This window comes from Halichoerus grypus, chromosome 14 (genome assembly GCF_964656455.1).
Source record: "Halichoerus grypus chromosome 14, mHalGry1.hap1.1, whole genome shotgun sequence".
Lineage (NCBI taxonomy): Eukaryota > Metazoa > Chordata > Mammalia > Carnivora > Phocidae > Halichoerus > Halichoerus grypus.
This window is the reverse complement of record NC_135725.1, coordinates 79,352,546-79,375,723: the sequence shown is the minus strand read 5'-3', so window position 1 is coordinate 79,375,723 and position 23,178 is coordinate 79,352,546. Positions and strand designations below refer to the sequence as shown.

The following is a 23,178-nucleotide window of genomic DNA, read 5'->3' as shown; positions in this document are numbered from 1 at the left end:
CCGGGAGGTTACGTGGGCTCATGCCTACACATACAGAGAAACAAACAGTCTTAAATACTCTTAGAGAGGCACACGGATACAAATGGACCCAGACAGGCACCTCCCCAGACAAAACCACACTAGCTAGATACACACAGACACACTAGCACCCTCATACCCAGCAGTACTCAGATACTCGCAACGCACACAGCTACAGACACGCTTAAAAACACCACGATGCGGGGTTTGCGCACACACACCGCACACACAGTCCCTTTGGGTGCTCATACACGGAGACACGCCACCCTATCCCCAGACCCACGAGGCTCCCCAGTGGCTCAGCCTCAGCCCACCCAGGCTGCCCCTCCCTCGGAGAAGGCCTTCTTCTCTCCTCCTCTCCCTTCTCCTCCTCCGCCTAAAGATGTACAAAACACTCCTCAGAATAAACCCCGGCTCTTGGCTCCTCCTTCCCCGCCCCCGGCAGCCGCTCCCCCATTCATTTTCGCCCGTCGCCGGGTAAGTCCCTCCCCCAGCGTAGCCCGGCCTCCGCTGCTCCCCGCCCGGAGACCGCCGCGCACTTGGACTTCCCTCTCCATTCGCTGGCCGCCTCGCTCCGGGTCCCCACGGCTGCGAACTGATCTGGCGCGGGGGGGAGGAGGAAAGCGCAGGCGAGCGAGCGAGAGAGGGAGAGAGCGAGCGAGCCAGAGAGCAAAGCGAGAGCGAGAGAGCCGGGAGGCTGAGGGAGTAGTGACCGCCTTCCGGAGCCGGGATTCATGCCTGTCCTCGGGACCAGCGAAGGGGACTTTACGGCTGAGTATGAGCCAGGCTGCTAGGAGCCAGGTACCCCCACGCCTGCAGTCCCCGCGCCGTTCCCGGTATGCGAGCTGGACGCCGGGCTCTCCCAAGTTCCCACCGAGCCGAATAAAAAGCGCCCTTCCGCAGCTCTCCGCCAAAGACGGACATTGACTCCAGGTAAGGCGGCGCCGGGCACAGCGCCCGGCAGCCCCGCTGCCCTTGGAGACGGCCCCGGACCGCATTCGGGGCGCCCCCGCGCGCCCCGCCCCTCCCCCTCCCGGCACCCTTCGGCTCTTCCGTCGGCCGCCCCGCCGCCTCCAAGTCCTCGCAGGTTCCCGGGAGGGGGAGGGCTGTGTATTCTGGGGCGCCAAGGGTTAAATGCGGGTTTTAGTAAGTGGCGTGTGTGCTCCCCGCGCGCTCCCGACGTGTGTACCATGGTGGGAACTTGATGTGGTGCTAGTGTGTATTTGCGTGTGCAGCGTCGTTTGCGTTTGATGCGTGTGTTTGTGCTGTGTGTGTGTGTGTTCGTGTGTGTGTAGGGGAGGGGGTAAAGAGGTCCTATAACCTACTTAAGGCGCGATGTGTGTGTGCATGTTTGTACGTATGTGTTTGTATGTGTGCGCTTGTGTGTCTTTTTAATTAGGTCTCTCCAGCTTACATGGAATGGGATCCTTACTATAGGATCACGTAGCCATCGGGAAACCCGCTGTGGACTTCCTCTTGGTGCTCTGGGCTTGGGGTTTGGGGAGCATTCTGGGGATAAGGATGGCACCTTATTTAGCCCAATACTGGTACCCATGAAGGAAAATTCCTCCAAACCATGGAGACCTGGTATACTTGGACTCACCGTTTAATATGAAAGAGAAATGGCCAAACCCTGAGGCAATGACATGCTGTCACTTTAAATTCCACACTGGGCAGGCTCCAGGATTCTGATGGGAATTTGGAGTCACTGGGTAGTGGGTGAAAGAGAAAGGGAGAAGTCAGCGGTGGGTTCCTTGTGTGGGGGTTGGCGAGTCTGGGATAGAGTCTACCCTACCTCTCCGTTTGTCATCATAAGAGCCTAACAGCACCTCCAGCTACTGGTGCTTTTGGGGAGGATCTGGGCAAGTTTGCATGGATCCCCCTAAAGGGAAAGGAGAAGAGTCGTCAGGGACCTGCTCATCCATGATAGTTACACAGATAATAGAGAAAATTTCATCTGGGGGCAGCTCTGGGTAATATGGAAGGAGATGAATGGGGCACTTCCTAAGAGATTCCTCCTTCCCTACCCTATTTCAGAGAGGCTTGGGAAGCCCCAAGAGAATCTTTTCCTAAACTGTGCCTCCTCATGGCTCCATTGGAGTTAGGAGGAAAATGGGAGAGCAGAGTGTGTGTGTGTGTGTGTGTGTGTGTGTGTGTGTTTCAGTACTGAGGGAGATCTACAATTTGGGAAGGGTTGTGGGTGGGGAATTCATGGCAGAATGTGGCGGTAATTGACTTAAACTGCTGTCGATTTGCACCTCACATCCCTTGCTTGGCTCCAAAATACTGCCAAGGGCACGGGGGCTGTGTGGAGAATGGCAGTAAGGAAGACTGTGGGTCAAATCCCTCTTTTCCTCTTTCCTCCACCTCCTAGGAGGCTCTCTTGGTAAGTCCCTGTGCTACCCTGGCTAGGTCCTGCTGGGCTTGGACTCTGGGGCCAACCATCGATTTGATTCCCGGCTGCCTCTTCAAGGCTTGCCCTACTCAGCAAAAAATGCTGAGTTTTACTGCTGTTAGCATGGCTTCCAGACTCGGCAGCTGTTACTTTCCCAAGGTAAAAAGAGGCAGCCCTTCTGCCGTCAGGCATGGAGGCTGGTGGGGGACAAGGGCTGAGATGCCGGGACAGCCTCTCGTCCAACCTGGCCGGCAAGGAGCCACTGAAAAGACCTTTTGGGGAAAAGAAAAGTAGAAATATAATTGTGTTTTTAAAATTATGTGTGTGTGTGTGTGTGTGTGCGCGCACGTGCGTGTGGGTGTGCATATGTGTGTGTGTCTTCTGGGGAGAGATAAAAGCAAACATGTTTGCAAGGACCTGCCCTGGCGGGTGGGTGACGATGCTACCTGCAGACACTCGCAGACACACGAGTCTCCAGCCAGAGGCTGATACCTCAGGCTGCAGCCTTCACAGGGCCACAAGGAATCTGCTTCGAGAAACTCATGTCAGAGCAGGGCTCCCTGGTTCATTTTTTGGGGGGGGTGTGAAATCAGAGGAGGAGACCCTGTGTTCGGAACTGCTCTCGTTTTATCTCTTTTCCAATTCGTAGACAATTGAAGCTGGAGGAATACTGAAGAACAGACAGGCAGGACTCTGTGGCCCAGAGAGGGGAGGAGAATTCCGTAACATTCTCTAGCAAGTTCATGGTCTGCCCAGGCTAGCTGCCTGACACCTGGATCAATGTCCTTTCTACTCCACCACACTGCCCAGGGACTGTGTGTTGCTCCCTATTCTCATCCGGCCACTTTGCTCCCACCTAAAACAATCACTGTCATCCCTCAGCAGACTTCTCATTTCAGAGCTGCTCCATCTGGAAACATGACCCCGGAGAGAAAGGGTCCAATGCTTTAATCACTGTCCCCACTAGACAGACAGACAGATACACTCACACACACACACAGACACACACAGAGAATTACACACAGGCAAGGACCCAGTACTGATTATGACCGGGAGACGGAGTCCAGCAGAGCATCTGGACTATACCTGAGTTCTTTATTAAGGAATACTTTGCCTTCCAGAGAGCCAAGTGTACACCCATTTACCGATGCAAATACTTCAGGCAAATTAATTTCTTCGTATTCATGAGACTCTTGCCCTATACAGTGATACATACTGCAGTCACCGGAACTTGCGCAAGCACACATGTGTACATGCACTCACACACATGTGCACACACGGATTTAGAAACGTTCCCTGCTTGCCATATTCCCCAAAAGGGAATTTCAACCTCCGCACCAAATTGTGCTCCCCTATATAAAAGGCATCACCCACACGAAGACCGGGACTCATCATCCCAGGGAAGGGGAGATAGAAAGCTCTGTGAGGGACAGGTTCTTGAGAAGTCAGAACCAAGCCCATCGTAAAAGTGTTCCCAGACTCCTCGATGTTTGGGGTGCCGGCGAGCACTGAGAAAAAAACATGGGGGTTTCAGGCCCATCTGCAATAGAGCCTTCCACGCAGGCTTTTCCGAGGCTGGATGGCGCTTTAGCTCCCAGAAGGGGGAGCTGTGACTCCATTTCAACCAAGGAGAACCAGCTCTGAGATTCCAAATCAGCTGTTGGGCCCCCGTTGAGTTTCCATGGCCCAGCTCAAGCTGCAATGAATATATTTGAAATGGTACAGGTGGGGACTTTAAAATACCCTCTCCCCTGACCAGTTCAAATAAAATGTCTTAGTGCTTGCAAGAGTTTATGCTATTGACTACAATGTCTTCCGTTTCTCTGGAAGGTCTTTGCCCAAAGGGCCTTCGGTTGTGTGAGGAGACATTTTCTGATTGACATCTTCTAGCTTGTTCCCTCCCAATTCCTTAGATGAATCACCAGTACTATCACCTGAACAGGCCTCTAAGGTTAGACGTAACCTGCCCTTCTCTCCCCTTGTTCCCTTTGCTAAAATTCAAAGATAATGAATTGGCCACTGAACTTCTGGTAATCATATTAAAGACAAAATGGGGGTCACGTGAAGAGGACAAATTTTCAAATGTCATTCTCCAAATAATCCCCCTTGTTGTTTTCTATTCTAACCCTTTCTGCAAGGAGTACCTTTCTCCTTCCTCTGTCTCTCAGCTTCAGCCTCTACTTTTAAAAAACTTACTGGCCTTTTAACATCGAGCTCAAATGACCCTTCCAAGAAGTCTTCCCAAAATCTTATTTTGGAATAAATCTCTTTCTCCCCTGTTCTCTCATATAATTTTGTCTGAGACACTATTTTAGCTTGTGTCTCTATTTCCCCTATTTTATAGCCCCGTGGAAATATGTCTAGTTTGCCTTCTTCAGTATGGTCTTGGTAAGAGCATTTTTTTATCCCCAAGGACTGACACCTAGTAGTTGCTCTGGGAATGTTTGCTGTTACATCTTGAGTCCAGTCTCAATAATAGCTGCATCTTTCTCGCTCTCTTACTCTTTTTCCTTCCGATAATTGTTTCATGTTCATGCAAAGCAATACAATCATGGCTTCAGAATCATGCCGCCTATACCATCAATATAGGAATGTTAATGATGATACAGACAGGTGAAATTAGGTCCTACTTGGAAGTGACCTTTGCCCTACTATGTTCCAGGGTCTTTAGTTCTCTTCTCATTTAATCTTCCTTTCCACCCAGTGAGGCAGATACAGTCCTTTCATAGAAGAAGAAAGTGAAACTCATGCTGGCTAGGGCCCTTGCCCAAGGTCACGTGACCAGCACAGCTAGAATTAGAACCTAGATCCCCCTTGCTTCAACATCTCTGCTCTTTCTGGTGGACCACTGTGTTAATGGTAACCATTGTGGATGGCCAACGGGATTGGGTTGTTCAGTGGATTTTAGTATAGCTCGGGGCACCATATTAACTCTTTGAAATCGATGTTATGAAGGAGTCATGGAGCCATTTGATCAAAGAATCTCAGTGTTTTAAGGTTTCTCATTAACTAGACCTTTCTCCTTATTCAAGGATTCAAGAATTTTTGGTGATACCCATAACGCATATCCACTCAATCTCATTTTTAGTACTTTTATCAACGGTGAAATCATTATCACACAAACTAGCCTATGCTGTATAGGGAGAGCTTTGTTGGAATGTTTTCTCACTGTGACCCGAAATCTGCCTTTTGTCCGTAAGTCTCTGAAATCATACAACACAAATATAATTCTCTTCTAATTATCAGTTCTTCCCATATTGTGGAAACATAATCATATGATCACAAATACTCTACTTCGGGAGGCCCTATTGCCACAGCTCTGTGTCCTGTAACATTCGTTTGGGCCCCTTGACAAGCTGGATCTTGTTCTCTTGGCATTCTTTAGTTGGTCACACTTAGAGAGTTTAGAAGCCACAAAAGGGCGAGGGTGACCTATAGTTGAGTAAGGATTGAAAGGAGCACTGATTCATCCATTTATTCAACAAATATTTATTAAGTGACAACTATTTTTCAAGCATTGCTCTAGACCAGAGCTATCAAGTAGAACTTTCTGTGGTAATGGATATGTTCTCTGTGCTGTGCAATATGGTAGCCACTAAACACATGTGACTCTGAGCACTTGAAATGTGGCTAGTGTTACTGATGAACTGAGTTTGTTTTTATTGTTTTTTAAGATTTTATTTATTTATTTAGAGAGAAAGAGAGAGAGAGAGAGAGCATGAGCAGGGGGAGGAACAGAGGGAGAGGGAGAAGCAGACTCCCCGCTGAGCAGGGAGCTTGACAAGGGGCTCCATCCCAGGACCCCCGGATCACGACCTGAGCCGAAGGCAGACGTTTAACGACTGAGCCAGCCAGGCGCCCCATGAACTGAGTTTTTAATTGAATCCAATTTTAATTTTAATTTCAATTTCAGTAGCTATCTGTGATGAGTGGCTACCATATTGAGTAGCGCAGATCTGGACATCAGAGATGTGGTATGAACATGGTCCTCTTTTCGTGGAGCTCAGAGTCTCATGGGGAGAGATAGGTATAAATGGGTAAACAAATAGATAAGCAAAATAACTTCATGTCATAGTAAATGCCATGCAAATAATTAGGAATGTGGACGATGTAACTTTAGATAGGGCAGCCAGGAGAGACTTCTCTGAGGGCGTGGCACTGGAGCTGTTTAGGTGAGGAGAAGCCAGCCGTGTGGCAGACAATAAAGATGAAGTCACTAAACATGTGCAAGCTTAGGAGAGCCGAGTGATCCTGTGGCTGGAGCTCTCAAATGAGAAAGAGAATGTCGTGAGATGGAAATAAGAAAGGTAGGTGGGGCCAGATCAAAAGGCCTTGTAAAAGATGCAGGAATAAAAAGTCTAGAATTCCACAGCCATCCACCCTCCCCCCCACAAATGTCCCTGCTTGGGGAGTGGAGAGCCTGAGGACTGAGCTGAGAAGAGTGTGGAGAGCTGAGAAGAGACAGGAGCTCAGCATCAAGTGCCCTTGACAGGTTTCCATCGTGTCCATTTTTTAAAAAAGATTTATTTATTTGAGAGGGAGAGAGAGTGCATGCGTGCACGAGGGGGCTTGGGGGGCGGGGGCAGAGGGAGAGAGAGAATCTCAAGCAGACTCCCCGATAAGCACAGAGCCTGATCCGGGCTCTATCTCAGGACCCTGAGATCCTGACCTGAGCCGAAACCAGGAGTCAGACGCTTAACCTTCTGAGCCACCCACGCGCCTCTCATCTTGTCCATTTTTAATCCGTCATTTCAGTGCATTCGTTTCATCTTAATTTCTAGTCCTGCTCTGAGTGCTGCACACTCTGGACGCACGCAGCTCTAAAGGGAGGGGAAGAACTGGAGAGGGGGAAATGGATAGAAAAGGAGAAAGAGAATGAATACTTGGAGAGAAGGTAGTTGAAATGAAGTCTGGTAAAACAAAAGCTGGCATCGTTTTGGATCAGCAGATATTTATTGGGTATCTTGTCTGGGAAAGGCCTTGAACAAAAGGGCTTGGTGGAGACCGTGATGAATCCTGCCAGATGCTGGCAATCTAACAGAGGAGGTCTGCAAATCCATAATGATCATTCATGGTAGATGGACAACTGCCATTTCAGAAGTCTACGAGAGTTTGGGGAAGGTAAAGATGAGAGGAAGACACGGGGGGTGATGGGGGTGAGGAGGAGGAAGATGGCGGTGACTATAAGGTCTGGAGATCAGAGAACATATCTTTTCATTTTCTGTCTCCATTCATTTTAAATGTCACGTAGTAAGAGCACAGGGGCTCAGGGCACCCGATTCTAGTCCCGGCTCCTATCCCTGTATTTCTGGACCACCTTAAGAACCTATCTGCCCCTCTCTGGGCTTGGCTTCTGCAAATTGAGATAGTGGCCTGCCTCACTGAAGGGACTTGCCCCAGCTCAATGAAATATTGCATGACAAAGTTCTTGCAAGGGCATGGAGAGACAGCACATGATGGTCATGCTTCATCATAATGTTTAGATATCTTCTCAAAAATGAGCAAATCGAACAGAAGTCACACCTCAGGGCACAGACTGTGACTCCAGACACAGGGACTGAGTAGGAGAGATGTGCCACTATTGTAACTCTTCACATCAGAGCGATTAAGTGGTAGCATGAAACCCACTGTCCTCCTGGAACGCAGTAGCCTAAAAAGGCTGCCTAGAAATCCATAGACAGTCCCTGCTACTGAGGGGGCCAAGAAGGCAATTAAGAAGATAATGAGGCTGAGGAAAAGTGAAATTAATTTCTTTTTTTCATATGAGGGTGAGGGGGAACCTTTGTATCTCAAAAGAACTGTGTTTTGGAGATTGCAGGTGGCCTTAAGGAGAATAGATTGGACAAGACTGGGTGTGAGAAAGTTCGGAGGGGTGAATTACTGGGCCTGTCTGCTACCCAGTGGAGGCCACATATGGGAATAGCAACCTGGTGCGGACACCACATAGATCATTTGGAACAAATCCTGTTCCCAGTGTGCGGAGATTTTCTCACAGGGTGTGGAGCCGTGTACAACGATGTCGGGGCCGCTTTAGGAGAAGCTAAGAGACTGTATCTCCCCCCCGCCCCCCGGGTGAGGAGGTAGATTCATAAGGCAATTAACAAAAGCGAGATGCAATCGTTTTTGTGTAAATTGCAAAGGTTGGAACAGCGGGGGTCCAAATAAATGACCCATCTGAACAGCTAGAACCCTTTGTAAGGGTTAACCCAATACTGGCCCGGAGGGGTTTCTGAGATATAATTCATCCAGCCTTTCAAAGGTCCTGCAAATGAGCCAGTGGGAACCTCAGTGAGAAATAATGGATCCTGGGGGTAACGTGGAATGGCCGAGTTTACAGATTCCTAGCTGATTCAGATGGAGGAAGGGCAGACATCTAGGACATACGATTGCTTCCAAGTGGTCAGCTCACACGTCTGCATTCTAAGAATTAGCAACCCACAAAAGTAGATGAAGTTCTGGGGGGCTGTGGAATTTCTAGAGACTCCAGAAGCCCCAAGATTAACCTGGAAGAGCATTCTGAGAACTGTGACAGGGACATCTGCCTTAAGTAAGTACGTTTCAGTCTGCGTGGTAGTGGAGAAGCTACATTTCTCATGGAATTTGATGGGCTCTGAGTTTATAGGCACATGATAGGGGGAAGACCTACAAGAGTCTTGGCTGGTGCTATAAAAAACATATGCACAAAGCAGAAGGGCCATTAAAAAAAGAAAATTAGCGCTTTGGTATGTTTAGGAATGGAGGGGAAAGCTCGAAAAATCAATTACCTGGCAAGGAGTGGTAATATGGTTTTTCTGCTGAGACAAATTTTGGAGGCAAGACTGTCGGAGCCGAAGTGGTCCTCCTCAAATGCCATTACCGGAGATGGCCAAGGCAAAGGAGGGCTGAGCGGGGTCATAAAGAATTTTATTCTAAATGCTCATCAACAGGACAGCATCATTCAAAGTCCAGTGAAGCCTGACAAACGATTCCTGAAAATATTACTAGATCAGCCTCAGCTTTACCTGAGCTCTCCTTTTCCTCCTGATGGTGGGGATTATGCATTTAGGCAGAACACAGGATGGGATTTGAGGGGATTCTGGAAAGATCTTCACCCACAATATTTAGAGACGGCTGAAATGTCACAGTGACAAAGCCATTCTTGGAGTGGGAAAGTGTACGTGCTGAGGTCGTCCTATATCCTCTGTGCTATAACGGGGACTTGTTATAGATATCTTGTTGAATATTCTGAACGAGCTCACGCATGGGCGGCATCACCTTTGTTCTAGAGTTGAAGAAACCGGGGCACACACAGCACAGTGATGTCACTTGTCCCAGGCCACCCACCGAGGCAGTGATGCGTGGAGGATTTGGACTATTTCGGTCCGACTTGAAAGTGTAGTGGTTGAAAGCTTTAATGCTGGAGTGCGAATGCCGCAGCTCTGCCCCCCTTCTAGCTCTGTGACCTTGGCCAGACTACCTAATGTTCCTGCGCCAGTTTCCTCATCTACAAAGTGAAGAGGACCGTACTGACTCCTCATAGAGATGTTGTGGGTTTTAATGAGTTGATATGGTAAGTGCTTTGAACAATGGCTGGCGGACCATCAACGTTTCGTAAACGTTAACTATTATTACTTGTTGTTTTTACCGTACCCTGTCCCATTAGATTAAACGTTGCTCATGCCGGTAGGTGTGTTCTCCGACTGGAAGTGCTCTGGAGGAGAGATTATCACCAGGTTCAAGGCACTACCTTGCAAATGAGTTTGCTCAATCATTTTTACCACCCCCCCACCCCCCCGCCCAAGGTGGCAATGTGAGACCAGCAGTTAGGGGAGAGATTGAGAGCATAGGAAAAGGTGTGGAAGGATATAAAATCAAAATGACTGAGGCAGATTTTTTTATTCTCTATCTTATTATGGGTCAGAAACCAGTTGTAGATATAGGATCATCAGCCATCAGAGCTGAAAATCAACTTCAATATAGTCCAGATCAATTTTCTCTCACTTTGTTACCTATAAATTTTTTCCTCTTCAACATCAAACTGTATCTGAGTTGGTTCTAGTACCCTCTCCACTGCAGCCCATATCCTTGCACCTCTGGGTTTGGTTTTCTAAGCTGTGAGACTGGGGGTTCCGCAGGTGCATATGGGAGAACATGACTGACAGCCTGCTTCATGCTCTTGTGTGAACCATGTTCATCATCTTCCTCCTCTTGGTTCCCCTCTTCCTCATCTGCATCATTTATTTTACTAAGTGCTTGCATGTCTTAACATGTTTTACCTCATTGAACCTCCACAGTCTCACTCTAACAGTGTAACTATTCTCCCCATTTTCCAGATGAGGACCTTGGGGCTCCGAGGTGAAAGGATTTGCCCCAAGATATGTAATAAATGATAGCATTGGGTCTCAAACCTGTATCAGCAGACACTGAGCGTTAACATCCTTTCATTGAACTGCCCTCCCTCCATCTGCCCACCTAAGGCGTGGTCCGGCCCTTGGCGGCTTGGTCCGGCCCTTGGCGGCTTGGTGGCCTCCCAAAATCAAGGTTGATTATCGCTGCTTTATCTCCATTGTCTTAGGCCGGGTCCATTGTTGCAAATCTTCAACCGTTCTGTCACGCAGGCCCTGCCCTCAATCCTGGTCTTGTAGGCTCCTAAATGAGAGAGGCATCTATCTTGCATGTTCCAGGAGATGTTATAAATGGTGCCACTGGAGGAAGGCTTCTTAAATCTCCTTAATAACCTGCATTTTGCTTTCTCTCCTTCTTTATCTGTCAGCATCGTGAATATCTTCTACCCTTCCAGGGCTTTCTGGCTGCCAACTTCATAGCCTCTTAAAATAGTAATTTAACTTCACAATGCCTCAGCAGGAAACCTTAGCTGAGTGTGTTTATTTGTACCCTTAAGTTGTGGAAGTTCAAATGCTGCTCAGACCAGGACCAGTCGTCATAGAAAAGCTACTTTCTAGCTCTGGGCCAGAGCCAAGAACCAAGATGTTACTTTTCTTGGGAATAGAATAGCTAAAGCCACCTCTGGAAACTAGCGCTTTTAAAAAAGCATCTCAGGAAATGGCAGGATGGGGGTGTCTTGAATTGTTACAGCCAGATGCTGCAAGAGAAATGATGTATATATCTGATCTCTCTCTCTCCACATACACACAGGCACAGGCACACATATATAAAGAAAGGAATATTAGTATTAAGGAGGAAAACAACACATACAGAGGGAATGTCCAAGGCGAGAGTTTTCCTTCCTTGTTAATGAACATGAGCCCAGATACGGTTGTAAGATCATCTACTATCAGAATGTGATCTGGGGGTAGAACTTCCAGCTAAAAATGGAATGGGAGGGGCGCCTGGGTGGCTCAGTTGGTTAAGCGACTGCCTTCGGCTCAGGTCATGATCCTAGAGTCCCGGGATCGAGTCCCGCATTGGGCTTCCTGCTCAGCAGGGAGTCTGCTTCTCCCTCTCACCCTCCTCTCTCTCATATGCTCTCTCTCTCTCTCATTCTCGCTCTCTCAAATAAATAAATAAAATCTTTAAAAAAAAAAAAATGGAATGGGAAACACCCATGGCCAACAAACCTATTAAAAAAGCTAAAATATTCAGGTTCTCTAATATTCAAAGAATGAAAATAGCAATGTGATACCATATAGCATCATCAAAATGGCTTTTTTTTTTTTTTTTTCTCTGATGGCATCCTCCTGTCTTGGCAAGAGGCAGGGAACAAGACACTGTCCTGTGGCCTTGGTGGAAATCTATAGGGATGTATCCTTTCTGAAATGTGGCTTTCATTCTTTCATTTCCACAAACAAACGTCATTCCCTGAGCACTTACTCTGTGCCAAACACTGTTCTAGGGGCAGTTATTCAGCAGTGAACACAGCTGACTTGCCCCTGACTTCTTGGAGCTCACGTTCTCTTGAGGGAGAAGTTTGTAAATAGGTGAACAAGTGAACATACAGTGTGTCGGAAGGAGATGGGTCGCTCGGAGGGAGAGGGGGTACTGTTTCGTATAGTGAGCCAGGGAAGCCTGAGATGTTGACATTGAGCAGAGATCTGTAGGCAGGGAGGGGGACAGCCAGGTGGACATCTGGGGGAAGAACATTCTAGCAAGAATAGAGCAGAAGAAGACAGTTGCTGAGGTGGGACTTGTCTGGTAGCTGGAAGAACGGTAAGGAGGTCAGCTGCGCTGAGGTGATCAAGGGTTGGGGCCGGGGGGAGGAGGAGATGCCCCAAAGAGGGAGCAGGGGGAAAATCTCGATTTCTATCCCTATTGCTACCGTCATCTCTAGCTCTGTCCCTCTTTTTAAAAACAAGGGGCAAATCCTTCCATTTTTAAGAAATTCCCCATGCTGAGAAGTAAATTAACTATATGTGCACAGGTATGTGAAGAAGGAACTTTATTGAGTGTTTAGGATAAAAGAAAAAAGAAAAGAAACAAGAGAACAAAGTGTGTAATGGGATCTCTACAGTCACTAAGGATGTGGTAGAGGAGCCCAGTTTTCACTTAGAAGGTGGAACGAAGACCAGGACCGTGATCTGTAAACTGGGGCTACCAACAATACCGCCTTGCTAGCTTTGCTCTGCGAGTAGAGCATCCCTGTGTGTAAAGTACTTAGCGACAGCCCCAAGGGCTCAATATATGGCACTCAGGGTGATATTTATCGACGTGGGCATATCTTGGGTGAGCCATTAAGTTAAAATATATATAAGGTAAGATATGTATAGCATGCTCTTTTATAAGATGCACCCTGATATTTGAGTGGTTATCTTTGGGTGAGAGATTATGAATGAATTTCAGGCTTTTATATTTTACTTGTATTGCCTAATATTTCTTTAATGAATGTGCATTTCGTGGGTAATGAACATTTTAAGGAGTAGGATGTGGGGGATCAGTGAGCAATTCTTGGAGGGACGAGCAACAGAGGCACAAGCTTTAATGCAGAGTTTGCTAAACTTCCAAGTCACTTGTCCCAAATCACATTTAAATGGACTCGTTTTTGGTTTTTTTCCTTCTTTTACTTGGCCTTGGCCTGAGCAGTGCTACTCATAAAAACCAAAAATTGGGTAAGTGATTTCTCCTTTCTAATACACGTTACGGTAGCTTTCGGACCCTTAAAAAAAAAAACTGCATCACCTTTGTAGCACCTAGAAGCATTTCACATGCTGGTTGTACCTTGGGCGCCACGATTTGGAAAGCATGGATTCAGTGGCGGACCACCTTGGAATCAGAAGACTTTCCTTCTGACTCTATCTTCATTTTTAATTTTGGGTAAGGAGGGCCACCGCGGGGGTAGGAGGCGTTGAGCAGACAAGACTTGTCACCTCGCCGTCTACACCAGAGTAGCCACTTTCTCTGCTCTGCTTTATTACTTTTTTTGTTGAATAAGAGTTGAATGTTAAGAGTTGAATGAGGAGTTCCAAGGCTCTAAAAAATGACCTGACGTTATTGGCTGAAACGTTAAATGGACTCTAAAGTGGACTTAAAAGTGACAGATTTTGTCTTAGATTGAGTCATTGTACGAAGCTCTTCAGGAGACCGTATATGACTGTGACACATCCCCAAGGGCTTAGAAGGAACTGAAGACATATGTAAGACTCTCCCTGAGCCACCTTTGTAATCACAATGTATGACCTATATAATTGCCATCAACAGATTAAATGAGTTAAAGAAAGTATGAGCTATATTCAAGGCAGCCTCTTATAGAAATATTTCCATAGGAAACCTTAGGAGTGAAAGCGTGCTAATTCACATTGCCCAGGAAAGGCTTGGGATAGGGGGTGTCACGGGAGATAGGGATCTGTACTTGTGAAAGCGGAAAAGGGGACATTCCAGGTAGAGCAAATGGTAGGCACGAAGACATGACACCAAGCTTATGTCTCTTTTTCATCACAGAACCATAGAATGTTAGAACTGAGCCAGAAGAGACCTTAGGATCCACTGTGTTCAACCTACCTTTTTCAGAGAAGCTAAGACTCTGACAGGGGGACTGTCATGGCAAAGGCCACAATCTTTATTAGTAGGGATGCTAATCTAGAACCCCAGATTCCTGACTCCCAGACAGTAATCATTCCATTAGCAGAACATTTTCATGTCCTACCCCATGGTGCGCTAGTTCTTCAGAAACTCCAAGGAAAGCTTGTAGTGTGGTCAAATACATTTGGGAGATGCTTCGTGATCTACCTTGTTCTTGGAAATCGGATTATATATAAACAAATTCAAGTTTCTACAAAGTTCTTTGAGAGAGGGAGATTTTCAAGCTAATTCAAGCTTTCTCAAAGTTATTTGACTACAACATTTCCACTTTCTATATTTTTCACTTAACTCTTATTAATAATTCTTTATAGCTTACTTTAGGAGACTCTACTCTAGACAAATATATCTTCCATTGAAAAATCAGAGTATTATGCATATGGAAAAATGTTCTTTAAGCAATTCTGATGGTCTATATTATTTCAGGGATGATCATATTAAAAAAATTATTATAAAGAACAATAAGAAGGGTAGTTTCCTATTTCACCTTCCTCCCTCACTCCTTCCTTCTGTCTCTTCCTCCATCCCTCCCTCCATCCCTCCCTCTCTTTCCCTTTCTTCCTTCCTTCTGCCTTTATCATCTTACTTTCTTGCTTTATTTTTCTCTCCCTCCTTTTCTCCCCCTTTATCTCTCTTTTAGTTTATTCTTGCTTTCTTCCCGTTCTTTTTTCCCCAAAAACACATTTCTTTTTGAGGAGTTACTATGTTCCAGATTCTGGACCATCTGTGATGAATAGGACATTTTCCTGATCTAAAGCTCTTGCCAGTTTGATGAGGAAACAGATGTGCAAACTGAGATAATACAGAGTAGCTGCTGCTGAAATTAGAACATAGGCAGCGTGTTAGGAAATGGAGGTCTGTCTGCGTGAGCCACAGAGGTTGCATAGCCAGTTGGGTAAATGGAGAGAGGGCATTCCAAGGGCACAGTGGGAGAGGAAGTAGTTCAGTGTGACTGGAGAACATGTTCAGAGTGAAGCTGGAGAAATAACCTAGGGCTGGAACATATAAAGCCTTGGAACTCATATTAAGTAATATGTGTTTAGAAAATTATCAATAGCTCTTAAGAAAAGGATTGACATGACCAGATCTGGGATTAAGACAAGAAGGAGGGCGAGAGGAGGGGAGAGGGGTTCGGTGGCCCTTTGGCAGGTTATGGTTCAGTTGACACATGGATGACCTTCTAGGGTAGGACAGTGGCAAGGACGTAGACAGATTGCAGAAATACTGTGGCATGTGACAAAGGGGAGGGAGGGGTTAAGGATGGCTTCCTCCAAGGTTGTGCCAGATCTAGTCCTGCTCTCTAAATAGCGCTTCCAGAAACAGCGGGGTTTCAATTATCTCACCGTGGGCTGTGAAATTCTGAAAAAAAATAATAAAAAAAGTCTCAAAACAAAATTAAGTTTAATTTGCTTTAATTGAAAAATAAACACATGCCCTGTACCGCACTCTCAAGAGGAGGGAAAAAAGGCTTAAAAATGAAATGAACAGTTGGGTGTGGTAGGCCCTCAATTATTGGAAATGCTGAAATGAGAACTGGCATGGATCGAGAAAATGAATTCAGAGTGAAAGTCAGTAATGGGAAATAGAGGCTTTCGGTCCAGGTAGCGGTTTTCTGGAGGTCTTGTGAGGTGGTTATTTTTAAATTATTGCTAAGAACATTCATTTATAAGGCAAGCTTGGAATAAAGGAAGGAGCGCAGAACGTGGAGCCAGATAATTTGGGTTTGATCCTGTCTCTTTCACTTTAATCGTATGGCCTTTGGTAAGTTGTTCTTGGCTTTAGGCTCGTCATCTGTAGAGGGGGATAATAATCCATCCATCACTGGATTCCTGTGAGGATTGTGTGATTCATGCACCTGGAAGTTCTAACATACTGGTAAGAGGTGATGGAGAAAGACAAGTAGGAGGAAGGGAGAGGAAGAGGAGGAGAGGTAGAGGAAGGTTTGCAGGAGGATCCAGACAAGAAGGAAGAGGAAGGGTATTAGAGTGACTCCAATAGCACATGATATTTATTGAGAGCCTCTGTGTTCAGGCCTTGTGCTAGATGCTGGGGGTAAGATGGCGAAAAACAGCTGAGCCTTGCCTCTACAGCACCTGTATTCTAGCAGTAAATATTTTCATCTCTAGGTAGGCCATAGGATGGAGTCAGGAAGAGAGACTGAGCTAAGGGTGGTATTTAGAAAGCCTTGAGATGTGTCTTAGGAGCTTTTGTCTTAAATGGACATTTTTCTCTCTGTTCACAACCACTCCGCTTTCCCCATTCAAGTACAGGTGCTTTGACTCTGGCTTAGGTTCTGCCTGTCTCGTGGGCAAGTCTGCTAATCACATTTGTAGGTAATAGGGGCTTGGAATTGTAAACTCAAAGTGTCAGATGCTTATAATATTGGCATCTTAGAATCCTAGTTGTAGAATTTTAGGATCTATCAAACCTTGGAATCAGAGAACCTCAGAATAATAATCTTAGAATAATAAAAACTAGTGTCAAAATCTCATAGACTCATAGAATGTAATATTTATGGAATATAAAAATCAACTCTTAGTGCCACCACATCTTAAAAATCATAGAATCATGAAATTAGAGTCTTCTAGAAGAGAATGGCATTTTATGGTTATCTGGTCCACCCTCCTTCCCAATTCATGGAAAATACTAATATAGCATTAAAAATACAAACATTCATAGGAATCTTTGTATAGGGAAAAGGTGGCCCTAAAGGAAATCTAAAGCTTAATAATGCTGAGGGTGAATATATCGTCCAAGGGACACTGATGGTGGACACAGATGGAGTTTCTGAACAGAAAAGGTTTTAGTGGGGTGATGGTTGACTTGACTGACACCTAAAACGAACACTTATCAAATAGGAAGCTCAAAGCAAAACAGGAATTCATGTCTTTGCTCACTGACCCTCCCTGCTATAGTTATTCATGTGGGCCAAACGTAGCCATGGTGTCATTTTAGAAAATAGTCCCCTAAATATTGGCCCTCTTGTTTTGGATTGTAAACTTCAGGAGGGTAGGAGTGATAGGGGATTCTATATGACATCTACGAACTTTCTAGAAAAGTCTTTTGCATGTGAGGCTTCTCAGGCATCCAGTCTTACTGTCTTTTCTCTCGGAGCTTCCCCTTGTATACACATGGTGAACTATTGGTGATCCGTGTCCTTGCTTGTGTTTTCTCTGAAGTATTGGCTTCTACTGCCAAGACTTTTTTTGTTTAAAACCTGGCATCCATTTTGTATGTAGTAATTGTTCTCTCCACATTCTCTCACAGGACCTCGGATCCAGCCGTATATTTTGACAGGTGCAGGAAGAACCTGGCTTAAAGAAGTGTAGAGTGTGTAGAGGTTTTTGCTTTATGCCATGGAGGTTTTGTATGCGTGTGTGTGTGTGCGTGTACATTTGTGTGTGTGTGTGTACGTGTGTATGTGTACGCACACGTGCAGGAGTGCAAGTGCTGCTTCCCTAAAATGTGAGTCTGGACCTTCTTCACATGAGCGTGTGATTGCATTTGAATGTACTCCTGGGGTCCTACGTGCCTTCATATGGGGATAAACTTGTGTGGAAATGAATGTGTTTTGAACCGGTTAAGATATGTAAATGATTCTGTGGCTCTTGACATACATTTATTGAGCATCTATAACGCTTCTGACAATGGAATAAGTGTTTTCATGGATGGTAATATATTTGATTTTACAACTATGAAGTAGTTATTGTAGATATTACAGTTTCAGTTTTGAAGATGTGTCGACTAAGGCTCTTAGAATTGAAATGATCAGGGCTGGCATTTGAAATGGAGTCTTTATATTAAAGACGCTGTTTATGTGTTTTTGGTCTGAGTGTACTGGTGTGTGAGTGAGTACAGGTGTGTGTGTGTGTGTGTGTGTGTGTGTGTGTGTGTGAACACACACACACCCCCATATGCTCATGGACGTGTGGGGATGCATGCCTTCTTCTTCCTCATATGCATTTCTTAAAATGCATGGATGTGTAAAGAGATGAATATATATGTAGCTAAATGTATGCACCAGCTAAAGCTCTAATCATCCAGCAAAGTACATCTGAGTAGCTGGTATTGGGGGCGAGGGGAGTGTGGATGGTGTGAGCTGTGGGGGAAGAGCATCCAAGAGGCAGAGGATGGACAGCTCAGTATAAATTTATCCACAGTGCTGACATGGCTATGTGCTTTGCAGGGATCCTTCACCACAAATGATTAACCCCTGAGGGCATTTTTCTCAAAATCCTTTGAAAAGCATCCAGATGTGTCCATGTCGGGTGTCCTGAGACCAGAGTTTGTAAAATGCTCATCTAGATATTGAAGCGGGCTTTAAAAGAGGAAGGAGCAAAAAGAGGCGAATGCTAGGGATGTTTGTGATACGGAAACTTAAGGTAACAGGAAGCTCCTTTGTGGTCGCTTTGGCAAGTGCAGGGAGAGTAAAAATCTGCAGATAATTTCTCCCGTGTTCCATTCCCATTATTTCACCTGGAGCCTGCAAGAAGTCTCAGACGCAGGCCCTGTTTTCCTGTTTTGCAGATGACAACATTGACACTCGGGGCTACTTCACACAGGAACAGAGCCGGGATTTGAACCCAGGTTTTCCTGCGTGTGTGATTTCCCTCCCCCACGCCTGTCCTCACAGTTTCCTACTCTGAGGGTTTTCCTTCAGGCTGTGACCCGAACCCCCATAAATCTCAAGCTGTCCGACACCCAGCCAAGCCACATAAACATTCCGGATTCACTGCATTGATGCTCTGACGGGCTGAAATAGAACTTTGAAATTCTCCTTCACTTTTAATTAAAAAAAGATTTAGGCTAACCCTGGGTTTCCACTTCTGTTTAACTGCGACTGCTTTTAACCGTTGCTGTATTTTTATTGTTGCAAATGTGACGCACCGATCCATCTTCCTTGTAATGCTTCTCGGTTTCTGCTCCATCTGTTGAAGATATAACAGTTGCAGAAATCTCTTGGCTTCTCTCCAAGGGCTGAAACTTCAGTTGTAGCAAGGAATGCAGTGCAGGAAATGGGGTTGGCCATCGGTGAAATCAGGAAATTGGCAAAATCTGTTTCTAGGATCTTTCTGATTATCATTTTCCCAAAGTGAAGATTCTCTCAAGTGCCCGGCCAGCACCTCTGGGTTCCCCTGACTGCACTTAGGAGTGTGCTGGACCCCCCACATTTAGGTTTTACCACTCTCCTTTACAGTGGAGCCATCGATTCTGTTCTTTTTGACTGTGCCCTATTCCAAGCTAGATCCTACATGGGTTTTTTTTCTGATAAACTATCATTAGTTCTTTTTTTAAATCACTAATTCTTAATAATGACAACATTTGGCGTGGAAGGGGCATTGGACTTGGCATTGGTAGACCTGAGTTCAAGTCCTTACTTTGTCATGTTTTAACCTGGCAAGTCACTCCAACTCTCTGAGCCTGGATTTGCTTGGCAAGTCCCAGGTTCAAATGGTTTCATGAAAGCCCACACGCTCTGAAATTGTGAAATGCTGCACTCATGCTATGCATATTCACTCATGCTTTCCATTTGTTATTTCATTTTGTTTGTTCATTCTTTCATTTATTTATTTATGGGACGTCTGCTGGATGAAGGCTACGCTTTGGTGTGGGTGATACTAACACGAATAAGGCCAAGTCCGTACATAACCTTCAAAAGCCCACACACGTGGTGGCATAAGTGTTGCCATAAGGTCATGAACAGGCTATGGTTTCCTCTTCCTGAGGGGATCAGGGGATTCTTCAAAGAGGGGATGACCTTGAACGGAACGTTAAGGAATAGGAGGTTTATAAGGGTTGAAGTGGGAATAGGGTAGAGAAAGTATTCTTGGTAGAGGGATTGGCTTGGGAGAAAGTAACATGGGTAAAACGCATGGGGGCATGCTGGAAATGTCTGCAGAAAATCTAGAAAGCAAAGGCAGAGATGCTGGTAAGAGAGGCAGGGAGTGAAACATGGCGGACAATGGGGTAAAGTGACAATAGCTAATAGTTGATATGTGGAGGTGGGAGGGGGCAACTGATAGATGTAATCGAGGATACAGTAGTCTAATGTAATGTTGTGATGTATAATAAGAAATATATTTTTGGTCTTCATCCTTGGAATTTCCTAAGCCATAAGAAGCAATGAAAGTGTCTTTTGTTATGTCAATGAGGTGGCTTTTGGATGACACCTAAGGATGGGGGCTGGTTGCCAGGGGACCCAACCATGTGATTGGAGGCTGGAACTTTCAACCCAACCCCTCAACCCCCAGGGAGGGGAGAGAGGCTGGAACTTGAGTCGGTCACCAGTGGCTCATGATATAATCAGTCGTGCCTGTGTACTGAAGTCTCCATAAAAACCCAAAGGGAGAGGGTCAGGAGAGCTTCTGGGACAGTGAGCATGTGGAGGTGCTGGGAGAGTCGTGTACCCTGAGGGAGGATGGGGGTCTGGAAGCTCCCTGCCCTTCCTCCATGCCTGCCTGTGCCTCTCTTCCATCTGGCTGATTCAGAGTTGTATCTTTTTATAATAAACCCATGATCTAGTGAGTAAATGGGTTTCCTGAGTTCTGGAAACCATTCTAAGCTAATTCAATTGAATCCAAGAAGGGGCCGGGGGGATGTCTGATCTATAGCTAGTCGATTAGAGGTACAGATAGCAACCTGAGTTTGGGATTGGCATCCTGCATTGGAGCAGGTTGTTGGAATGTCCAGTCTGTAGCTTGGCCTTGAGACTGGCATCTGAAGTGAAATGGACGGGGGACAGTCTTAAAGGACTCAACCCTAAACCTGTCGGTAGATAGCGTCAGAACTGAGTTGAATTGGGGCACCTGGGTGGCTCAGTCGGTGAAGCATCAGATGTCTGATTTTGGCTCTGGTCATGATCTCAGGGTTGTGAGATCAAGTCCCGTGTCAGGCTCCGTGCTGGCTGTGGAGCCCGCTTAAGATTGTCTCTCTCTCCTTCTCCTCCTTCCCCATCTTAAAAAAAAAAAAAAAAAAAGAATTGAGAATTGAGTTGAATTATAGGACACCCAGCTAGTATCCGGAGAATTGTCTGTTGTTGGTGTGGGAACCCCCACCTCGACCCTCCACATTGAAATTTGTCCCAGAAAACCTAAAGACCCAATGGCATTTTAGGAATATCTGGTTAGCTCTGGGAAGGAGCTGGGAAAGAGAGAGAGGCTGAGCAAGTAACAAATTATGGTTACTCCTGAGGGCAAGAAAATTTCTTAGAACTCTAAAAAAGAGGTCACTGGTGATGAAATGCTAGGGATAATATTTAGCCTTTTCAGGGAGACGTTTGGGCCAAGGAAGAGAGTCTATGTGGGCAACTTCCTGGTGCCCCAAAGGGAGAAGATGGGAATTTGAGAGGAAATTGGGCCCCCCTCTGGCCTCTGTTACTTAACATCCTTCATGTGGACTCTCGCGGGTTCTTAGGAGATACCTAACTTTTCTGGGTAACATCATGGAGGCTGCCTTCTTTGGCAATCCACCAGAGATAGAACCCCAAAGTGAAAGAGCCATAAGAAATCACATAAACTTTATTTTTTGTGCTTCTGTAATTTCATTTTGTATAGCATTTTAAAAAAAATCCTTGAAGCAAGAGCCGTAGAATCAAGAGCTTTGTGGTCTAAAATGTATCTGGGATGTTTAGCCTCTTTCTCAAATTGTGAACGCCAATGCCCACACACCTCCATTCCACCTCATTCTGTTGTGGTAGTCCCTGCACGTTGGCTTTTCTTTCATATATGTGCCTTTCTATGCTATGCTCCTTGGCCCAAGTCTTGTAAATTGATGACTCTTAAATGCTGGTTGAAAATTTGATGTCTAATTGTGAAGGGCAATCTTTTATTTTAAGATTATGTCCTCTCTATTTTATGTTTCTGGTTAAAATGTACTTTCTCTTACAAAATGCTGGCAATGGTAATTGCCGTCTCTGTATTGTGAAATGCCCTTTCCTAGAACAAGAACACTTCATGTGGGTCAAAGAAGTTCGTTTTAAAAATTTGATTTGGCCATGGCGTCTGAAAGGCTGTTGACGTTGTAACCCACACAGAATAAGTCTATTTCTCATTCCACGTTTGACTTCAGAAAACAGTGATCGTGTCTTTGTGTGTTTCTTCATCTCCTGTAGGACCTGGGTAATGTCTTGCCCATAATAGGTCATCATTAAATGTATAACGAGGAAGTGAATCTCCAGGTAATAAAAAATGAACTGAGTACCTTTTCTGTGTTCAGGGCTGCTCGATGTAGTGAAGTAGGCACAAGAGTATAAATAAATTGCACTCGATAGCAAAGCTTACAATCCAGCCTTCAGAGTTGAGGAAGCTTAGTGGTTAAGGGCTGAAGCTGGGAACCGGACCCCCGGGGTGTGAAGCCAGGCTTCTGCACTAACAAGCTATGTAACCTCAGGCAGTTTACTTAACAATGTTTTTCCTATCTCCCTATCTGTGAAGCGGGTGTAATATTAGCCTCATAGAGTCGTATTGATTACAGGAGTTCATCGAGGTAAAATTTTTAGAGCAGTGCCTGATACATCCTGATACAAGGAAAGGGGCCAGTGGATATTAAGTGTCATCATTAAGGCTTACAGAGCGGAAATGAGGGAGTAGGCAGCCCAGGTGGACTTGGGTCAGAAGACCAAGGTTCAAGTTCCTGGTCCACCACTTATTAGTAAAGTAAACTTAAAAGAATCACTTAACCTCATTCTATGAAACCAAGTTCAGAACTGAGTCCCTAAGACTTTAGAGAAACTAATGATCCTAAGATGCGGAAGTTGA

At 45.6% G+C, this 23,178-nt stretch overlaps 1 protein-coding gene across 1 annotated transcript in view; it reads left to right on the top strand.

Moving 5' to 3' along the window:
* The first annotated feature begins 530 nt into the window (after window positions 1–530).
* The window catches only part of BRINP1 (BMP/retinoic acid inducible neural specific 1), a 170,443-nt gene continuing 147,795 nt past the window's right edge, over window positions 531–23,178 (top strand). The window contains exon 1 of the mRNA XM_036090482.2: window positions 531–951. The gene's annotated coding sequence lies outside the window, so the exon portion shown is untranslated. The remainder of the gene's footprint in view (window positions 952–23,178) is intronic.